At 35.3% G+C, this 9,585-nt stretch overlaps 1 pseudogene; it reads right to left on the minus strand.

The window, feature by feature from the left end:
- Positions 1 to 6,788: 6,788 nt before the first annotated feature.
- Positions 6,789 to 7,508, minus strand: LOC114619776 (annotated as a pseudogene).
- Positions 7,509 to 9,585: the final 2,077 nt, after the last annotated feature.

The following is a 9,585-nucleotide window of genomic DNA, read 5'->3' on the forward strand; positions in this document are numbered from 1 at the left end:
GCTGAGGTCCCCGAAGTCTTCGTATCCTGGGTTTCGGCACCAATAAAAGGATTTCCATGCATAGCTTGGGACAGATCACAGTAGACTAGATGGTTCCACGAGGGCAGGTTTATTAAGAGAGTGGGAGAGTGGGAGGAGAGAGAGAAGAGTAGAGAAGGTAGAGGCCAGCCATGACCACATGGAAAGAGGGGGAAGGAAAAGGGGGAGGGGAGAGGACAATCTGCAGGGTTGCAGGGCCAAGAGAGAGAGGAGGGGCCACGCAGCTCCTTTATAGTAAGCAGGCCTACCTTGCTGTTGCCAGATAACTGTGGGGAGGAGCATACCTGGCTGTTGCCAGGTGACTGTGGAGGTGGAGTTTAACAGATTACTAACAATTAGTACTTTCTAAAGTCTAGTGTCTTTTCTTATTCAGCAATTCTGCTATCTTCTTAACATTTTTTAAATTAATTTAAACATTATTTAATCTATATCTTGGAGATTCCATATCTCGTTTCTCTTTTATGAGCATATACTTTAATGTTATGTTACATATCTCCATAATTACTTGACCTGTAGGAATGTAAGACATATTTGTAAAATTTTCTATGCCATATATAAAAAATTGTTATATTTTAATGGAAACATATGTAAGAGTATCATCAACTTCAGTCTCAAAGGCATCTGCAAGATAGCTATCATCACTAATTAATGTGCAATCATAGAATCATTTCTTTCAGAACTCAAGATGGAAGTCCCTTGGAATTCTGAACTTGAATCAATTTTATGATGTTTTAACACATGTACATAGAATTTAAACTCTAGAAAATAAAATACATATTCTATTTATGACATTATTCTAAGGTAGTATCCTTAAGTAGAATCCGGATACCTTATTCATAACATTGTATCTCTATGGACTGCCATTCTAATTCCTCAAGCCTTTTCAGATTTTTCTTATCTGGAACTACTTTTGCTACTGTCACTATCAGTGCCAATTTGGATGCTTCTGAAGATTCCTTATTCTGATTTATAGAATCCTCTATTGTTTGTAACTTAATATTTATTTTTTCAATCTTCTCCTCAATGAAACTCAGTCATGATTTTTCTTAAAAAGGATATTGAAAACTGTGATCACTAATGAACATATTGTAATTAATTCCATGACTGCAGCAACTAAAATGAAATTATATGGGTCCACGTCCTCTAGGCTGTTGCATTCTCCATTTTCCTTTTAACATAAAACTTATTTTCTTTTAACTCTCTTTAACTCTCTCCTTAAGGTTGTCCAAAATATCTTATCAATTCTGATCACCTTTTTCTCACTGTTTTCATGTGTTCATTGCTGACTTCTACCAAGTCTCATTGCAGCTCAGCTAGCACACCTTAAAGGCTGTTTGCTCTTGGCTCTACCCCCCACCCCCCAGGTTGGACTGTCTCTCTGCCTGACCTTAGGTAATTGCAGGCTTTCAAGAAGACAAACACTCCTTGCCATGCTCAACTGGCCTTGCCCTCTGACTTCCATCACTGTGGGGATGTGGCTCCGGACCACAGCATGTCACTACCTTCATAAGGTTTTCCTATGGGTATAAGCTGGTTTTCCATGGGCCCAAGATTCTCAGTCCTTCTGTCATACCTGGGAAGTGCACTGTTGTTCTGATTCACTCTCTTTTAAAGGAAGCATTTCCTGCCTGGTGAGAAAAGTGCTCTTAAAGAATGTGTCCCCTCTCTTCTGGGTGTAACTTTTCTCAGGCTCTAAACTTAGATTTCTAGCCTCACATTCAGTGCACCATTTGTAACCAAAAGCCTTCCCACTCATGACCCAGTTCTGAAATAATTACTCAGAGGCTAATTTATTATTTATTAACAATGCATATGGCCTTCTGCTAGACTTGTTCTATGACTAACCTCTAACTTATTTAATCTGTTTAAACTATTCTATGTCTGCCACATTCTATGTCTTATCTCTCCTCAATTTCATAATTTTGACTTCCTTAGAGATCAGGTGACCAATCTCCTGCCTCTGACTATCTTCCAGAGTTCCAATCACTCTATTGAAACTCCTACCTTCTATTTCCATCCTTTTGTAATAGACTATCAGGATTTTATTACCAGGTTATAGTACCTGAAAGATTATCTCTACAGAAGGAACTTTCAATAAGTCTTGTTGAAGATGTCATTTAGAACCCTGAGAGAGTGACATGATCTGTAACCTATACAACTATACATTCAGGAGAAAGCAAAGCTAAATTTTATGGATATTTGAAAAACCACTAATGGGAAACATGTAAGATCTTGCATTTTCTTATACTTATATTATAAGGCTTCTGTGTGGATTTATACACTTACCTGGGTAAGATCAATGCTGAGCACAATAATACATAGAATTTTCTTAACATTTCCAGAAGAAAGAGAAGAACCTAACAAGGAAGAATGAAGTATTAAAAGCTGCCATCCTCAAACATCAATGAGAATATCTGAGGTTTAATTTTAATGTGAGTCAGATGCTTGACTATCATGATGAGAGAAACGTTACCACTACACAGAGGTTGCACTTAGATAATCCCTCCTAGCCTTACAGAAATCTTACAGCAGTTAGTGCAAATGTAGACATAGGATCAACATTGTGCACAATGTGAGGTCAAATGGGAGTCTCTATCACAAATCATAGGGTCTAAAATTACAAACAGCAGTTTACTTGACTTGAAGTTTTTTTCAGCATATGTCTGTGATGGTTAGTTTTATCAATAAGACACAACATAAAATTACCTGCAAAGCGAATCTCAATACAGGACTTAATTCCTTCATTGTTTATTTACTGTATTAAATGAAATAAACCACACTAAGTTTATTTGTTGGTGTATCACTGATGAATTATCTAGTTGTGAGGAGATAGTCTACATTGGGAAGAATCATTCCCTAGGCAACTGTCTTAGCCAAAATTCTATTCCTGTGAAGAAACACCATGGAAACCTTTATAAAGGTAAATATTTAACGGGATAACTTGTATTTGAAAGGTTTAGTACATTATCAGCATGGTGGAAAGCATAGTAGCATGCAGGTAGACATGGTGCTGAAGAGGGAATTGAAAGTTCTACATCTGGCTGGAATCAGCATCAAGAAAACAGAGTTACAATGGATCTGGCTTGAGCATCTGAAATATCAAAGCTCACACCCAGTGATATACTTTCTCCAAAAAGGTTATATCTCCTAAAAATGTCATATTCTTATAAGCCTGTGGGATCCATTTTCATTCAATCCACCATAGCAGGGTATCTTGAAATTTATTAGGTATGTCAAGCTGTCCACAACTAAGCAAGGAAGTGAGTATGTATGTATTCATTTCTCTCAGCTTTTGGTAGAAATGAAAAAATAGCTCAGACTCCTGTTTTGGCTTCTCCAAGTTGCTGAACCTTAACCAGAAATTATAAACTGAAATAAATCCTTTTTTCTATATAGTTGCTTTTGCAGGACATTTTATTATAGTAACAGTATGATAGGGGACCTGACTATATGCACATAAAAATGTGTCTACAGGTGCCAATGGAGGACAGAAGAATCCATCTGATATGGATCTGGAAATAGGGAGTTGTGAGCTGCCAGATGTGTGCTCTGCACACTGTACCATAGTCTTCTGCAAGATCAAGTGTTCTTACTCCTTGAGACATCTCTCCAGGACCAAATTTAGTAATCTTCAAATAAGACTTTGTAGTTCTTTACATCAGTGAGCAACAGAAAATTAAAATCCTGTGCTGACTTAATGTTTCATTTTTTTCTACTTGTCAAATATCAGCTTCTGGGAGTTCATTTATGAAAGTTGCCATGAGGAAAGTAATTGGTATTTTGTCACTAATTGTTTTCATTTTTCTTCATTTTTATTTTTATTTCACTGCCTAGAATTAAATTGTTCATGCTTTAAATAGTTTTATTTTGCCAATACAATGGACACTCATTTATACTTTTTCCCTGATTTAATATTTTAGATTAAATAATGTACCTATAGCTTAATGAATGATATTCACTTGTATTTTCACTTGTCTTGCTATGATAAAAGATCCTGACAATAGTACCTTTAGGATAGAAGGGTCTATTTTTATTTACAGTTCAAGAGCTTTTAAGGTCCACTATGAAGGAGGTTATGTGGCAACAAGCCCAGCCAGCCAGTTTCTCTCTTTTTATTTACTGTGCAGAAACAGAAAATGAACTGGGTGCAGGATAGTCTCATGTCCTGTTTCAATTAGCATTCTTCCTTTACAAAGCTTTTATATTCTAATAGTTCCATAACTTTCCCCAAAAACTTAACCAGCCTGGAACTGAGGTTTCAACTGAGGTTAGCAAAGACATTTCACATTCTAACCACACTACTGAAAAATAAATAAATGAAAAATCAATAGTTGGATTGATAGATAGATAGATAGATAGATAGATAGATAGATAGATAGTTGAATGGTGGATGTACTGAGATCAGCAGTGCAGCTAAATAAGAGGGTTGTTTAGCTTTATGTCATCATGGAGTCTGAGGGACATTTTCAATGCTAGCTATCCATCACAAAATTGCTCATAGTTATAGTAATTACTCATAATTTTTTGGTTTCTAAAAATCTCCCAATTAATACCAAAGAATAACAACTCAGAAACACAGAAGGAAAGCATAGTAGGGTGTTTTTAACTAATGAGCCTGTTAATATGGATAAATATCTGAATAATACACACACATATGAGTGCATACACATGCTATTTTAAAATAAACAAGTAGGCCTGTGAGATTGCTTTGTTGGTACAGTCCAGAGTGATGATCTGCATTGAGTTTAATCCAATCAGTGGTTGAAAGAGAAAGTAAAATTTATTTTATTGGCATCTGATCAGCACATGAACTATGATATATGTGTCTGAACATAAATATCTATACATATACATATAAAACATTGTTACATTTATATATGTAACATTGATATGTTTACATTCATACATAATAAATTACACAGTACCAGAATCTATTTATTTTAAATGAAGGAATTTATTTCTCTATAAATAAAATAAAGGAATTAAATTATTTGATATGCACACAAATTTCTGTAGATGTAAGGTTTCAGATTGTCTTTGAACCAGAGAAAGGAGTGAATGACTTTTTGCATAGTTGCAAAAGCAAACTATGTACACTCAACTTACTTTCTCTCTTTTATTTAAATTATTTTACTAATTAGTCTCATTTATAGAATTTTTACACAGAATATATACGGCTCTCAATTCAAACCCGGTAATCATTCAATCAGTCAATCAATTATCACTAGATGATTATAGGAATGAATTTATAGAGACTTACCAGTACTTTTGTACTCATAATAAATTACACACACACACACACACACACACACACACACACACACACACACATATATATATGTGGTGTGGATAAATGTATGTAATAACTTGAATAATGTAGCATTTATAGTTATTTTCTTTTGAACTGGATTTTAGTATACTAAAATACTAAAACTTCCGATATCTCCTGAAATTTCTGTATTTTCTATGCCTTAATGTTAATATTGTTATGTTCTTAATTTGTCAAAGAGTATGATGGCCTTATTTTTAAGTGTTTTGTCATGGGATTTAATAATGTAAAAGAAGACTCTGTTGCTTAAATGCAATAAGAAATATCATATATAAATAATAACACTATTTGACTTACTTTAATACTTAAAGAAAAATACAATTTAGCTCACATATTGCAAACAAATACTTTTGTGTATTTTATTTTATTGTATTTTTGAATTTCTTCTTTTGTTCAATTTTAATTCAGTTTAATTTAAAAACATTTTCAGTCACTGCCAAATATGATTCTAATAACTAAGTAAATAAATTCACATTTTCAAAAGTCAATTTTAATACATGTATTCATTTATATGTCTATTTATTTATCTGTATCTATATGTTTAAATACAGAAATGCCACAGCATGCAACTTTCACAAATCTGTTCTGTCCTTATACCATGTGGGCCCTGGGGATCAAATGGCAGCAAGTGCCTTTACCCACTGTGCCATCTTACCAACCCCCAACAGTTACAAAACTTTGAAGTAGCTCATTGTTAATTTTTCTACTGATTATATTTCAAAAGATATTTTCAATTCAGTAACTTAAACTATATTATTAAAATTAATTTTTGTTTACATTCTTAAATTCACTGTTTCTTTTCATGATCAAATTTTCAAGAAAAAGGCTAGAGAAATGGTTCAGTATTTAAGGGCAATTGCTGCTCTTCCAGAGGACCAGGGTTCAATTCCCAGTACTCACATAGAAGCTCATATGTCTATAACTACAAGTTCTGACACCCTCACACTAACATACATGCAGGCAAAACATCAATGCACATTAAAACAAACAAAAAAACTTCTTTTTCCCAAGAAAGGCTTTCTCTGTGTAGCCATGGCTGTCCTGGAACTGGCTCTATAGACCAGGATGACCTCAAATACAGGTATCTACCTGCCTCTGGCTCCCGGAGTGCTGGGAGTAAAGGCATACACCACAACATCCAACTAGAGTTTTAATTTTTAAATTACAATTTTTGTATGTGTATTATGCATGCACATGTGCACATGCTCAAGAGAATGTCACAACACATGTGTCAAACTCTGAGAACAACTTATAGGAGTTGGTTTTCTCCTGTCATGTGGGTTCTAGGGAAAACTGGAGTCATCAGTTGAACCATTTGCAGTAAACACATTAAGGAAGTACGTTTACTCAATGAGCCCCGCCTTCTCGGCTCTGCTTTAATATACGTATATGGAATATGCTATATTTCAAATGGACTGTATTATTCTAAAAGCAGGTCAACAATATCACTGTCATGCATCAGCCAATTCTTCAGACACCTCCTGACCTTTGTACTTGATTGTCTTTTTCTCTTCAGCTGGATGAAGTCTGATTCCAACCTTTCTGCCAGCTCTAATTTCCTCTTGTTCCTTTTAAATGCAGCTAAGCTGAATATTGTGGTCCTGGTGCTAGGAGGGCAAGAGGGTATCCCATGATCCACTGCCCATCTGTAGGCTCCTTCTCCAACTAAAAAGCAGGGAGGAATTCTGCCTGCAGACAACTTGTCCTTCTGCCCTTCATGCAAGAGCCTTTGTGCAACTGAGACTGGATTCTTGATTCCACTCAGTGCTCTGACGGCTCCGAAGTTTAAGGACTTTCCATCCATTATGCTGGCATCACATTCGATCTCTCCTAAGAAATTTAGATTGGATCCTATTCCTGCATTTGTAAAAGAAGAATCCTCAAGTTCCAACAGAGCAGCAGTCACTGCATTAGTCGCAAGAGCACCAGCCTGTAGCTTCTCAATTGCCTTCTGACAAGCTCGTTTGCATACATGCTTATATTCCTTGGCTTTGGATTCAGAATGATAGCCTGCACCTGCATGCACCAGCACATAGGGCTGCTGTGTTTCTAACTCCTTGACTGTTACTTTAGCAGCAGATGCCTGAGCTGATCTGGAAGGCAGTGCGTCTCCAGAATTCACCTCCTTCTCCATGATCATTCTCCAAGATTATCATTTTCTTTCAGTAAAAGAGCATCCTCCCATCCAACTGCGCAAAAGGAGTCATCCCGCGTCAGCGCAGAGCACTCATTACACAGGAAGTAGTCGCTTGCCCGTTGCCCTTCTGTGTATTTTAGATTTAAGGTTTTAAAAATTATTGTAAACTCTTGCTGTAAATGTAAGTATAAGAGAAAAATGAAAATAAGATTTATATCGATTTTTTAATATTTGGTTGTTTGAATGCTATTATTATGTACTTAATTATGCCTAACAGTAAACATATGTTGAATTTGGTGCTAGTATTTCCTAATATAATACTACAAATAATATAATCTTATTATATATTTAATATGTTATAAAAATATTGCATTTTATGTTATAAAAATATTGAATATACTATATGCAAGAATTGTAACTTTTATTTTGAATCAATTTTAAATTATCCTATACACATAGCTTGACTTAAATTCAAATATTAGAGCTAATATAGAAGCTACACAAGTAAAAATAATTTCCCTTTTACTTCATTTTATCATCTTCCCTTAACTTCTACCAAACCAGGTAGCATTCAGTAACTCTGTTCTATTTTTTCTATTATTTCATTTGTAAACATAAGTAATATAATTCAACCAAGGATGGTTTACAATATTCTACTACTGAACAATAGTGAGGGTGTGAGAATATAAATAAATGAAACAGTGTTTTGTCCTTTTTTTTCTTGTTTTCTTTTAATGTCTTAGAACTGGAAACTGTCTCTTCTCCAGAATCAGTGTGAAAATAGCAGCCAGCATTCTATTGTCATTCAAAGAGAAATTTTCAAAGATTTAGTAATTGATTTTTATTATTCACCTTATAGTATATTACCAGAATAAATATATAATTTTCACTAAATATTACATGAAACCCAAATTTATACAATTACCTACTTATCGAGTATTTTAATGCTCAAATCCTGTAACTTTATTCCCAACTAAATATGATATGCTACCAAATAGAGCTCTCATTACCAGAAATGTCTTACATTTTTTGGATTAATTGTACAAATTATACTAAATGTAACTCCAAAAATAGGCAATACTATTGGTAACCTTACAAAATCTGAAAGATCCGATTGCTGAGGACACCACATACTTACTACACTTCACTGCCACTGAGTAGCATTCAAAGTTAAACCTTGGTGGAGTTTCAATGCCCAGGACTGAAAGGATTTGAGGATTGGCATCAGGAATGGAGCCTAATAGAACATGTTTGTAGAAGTGCACCCTAGTTGTAGCAGAGAACACAATAGTTTTGAAGATGACAGTACCATGGCATGACCACCAATAACAGCAGCAGCAGTGATGAGGTTGTAGCCAGAGCCTAAAAGACAAGATTTGTCCTACAGAAGGCAGAGCTAGAAAAGTGACCCAAGCCCTTTGGAAGTATACAGAAGGTAGTGAGTGGGTCCCAAAAATTGGATGGCTAGTATTTGATTTTCTCCTTTGATGTGATTGTGATTGTGCCCTGATTTTTTTCCTCTTGAAATAACGAATTGTTTTACTGGAGAAAGACTTTGAATTTTAAAAGATTGTGGATTTTAAAATAGCTTGGCTATTTTAAAGGGACTGACATTTTAATGTTTTTGAATCTGTAAAGACTGTGAGACTTTTAAAATTCATGATTTAATGTGAGATCTTGGAGATGAATAAGAGAAGAAGGGATGTATCTTAATAGTGATACATTTGTGTGACATATTGAAAGGAGTCAGTTGTACTGGTTGGTTTTGTGTGCCAACTTGACTCAAGCTAATGTCATCAGAAAGGAAGGAGCCTCTGTTGAGGAAATGCCATGAGATCCAGATGTAAAACATTTTCTCAATAGTGATCAATAGGGAGGGCTCAGATCATGGTGGGTGGTATTATACTTGGGGTGTTTGTCAAGGGTCCTCTAAGAAATCAGGCTTAACAAGCAGTGAGAAACAAGCTAGTAATCAGAACTCTTCCACGGCCTCTCCATCACCACCTGCCTCCAGGCTCCATCCCTGTGGGAAAAAAGGGGCCCGCAGTGGTGGTCCCAGTGACTTGCCACATGGCGAGTC

The sequence above is a fragment of the Grammomys surdaster genome, unplaced genomic scaffold, assembly GCF_004785775.1.
Source record: "Grammomys surdaster isolate TR1022 unplaced genomic scaffold, NIH_TR_1.0 165, whole genome shotgun sequence".
NCBI lineage: Eukaryota > Metazoa > Chordata > Mammalia > Rodentia > Muridae > Grammomys > Grammomys surdaster.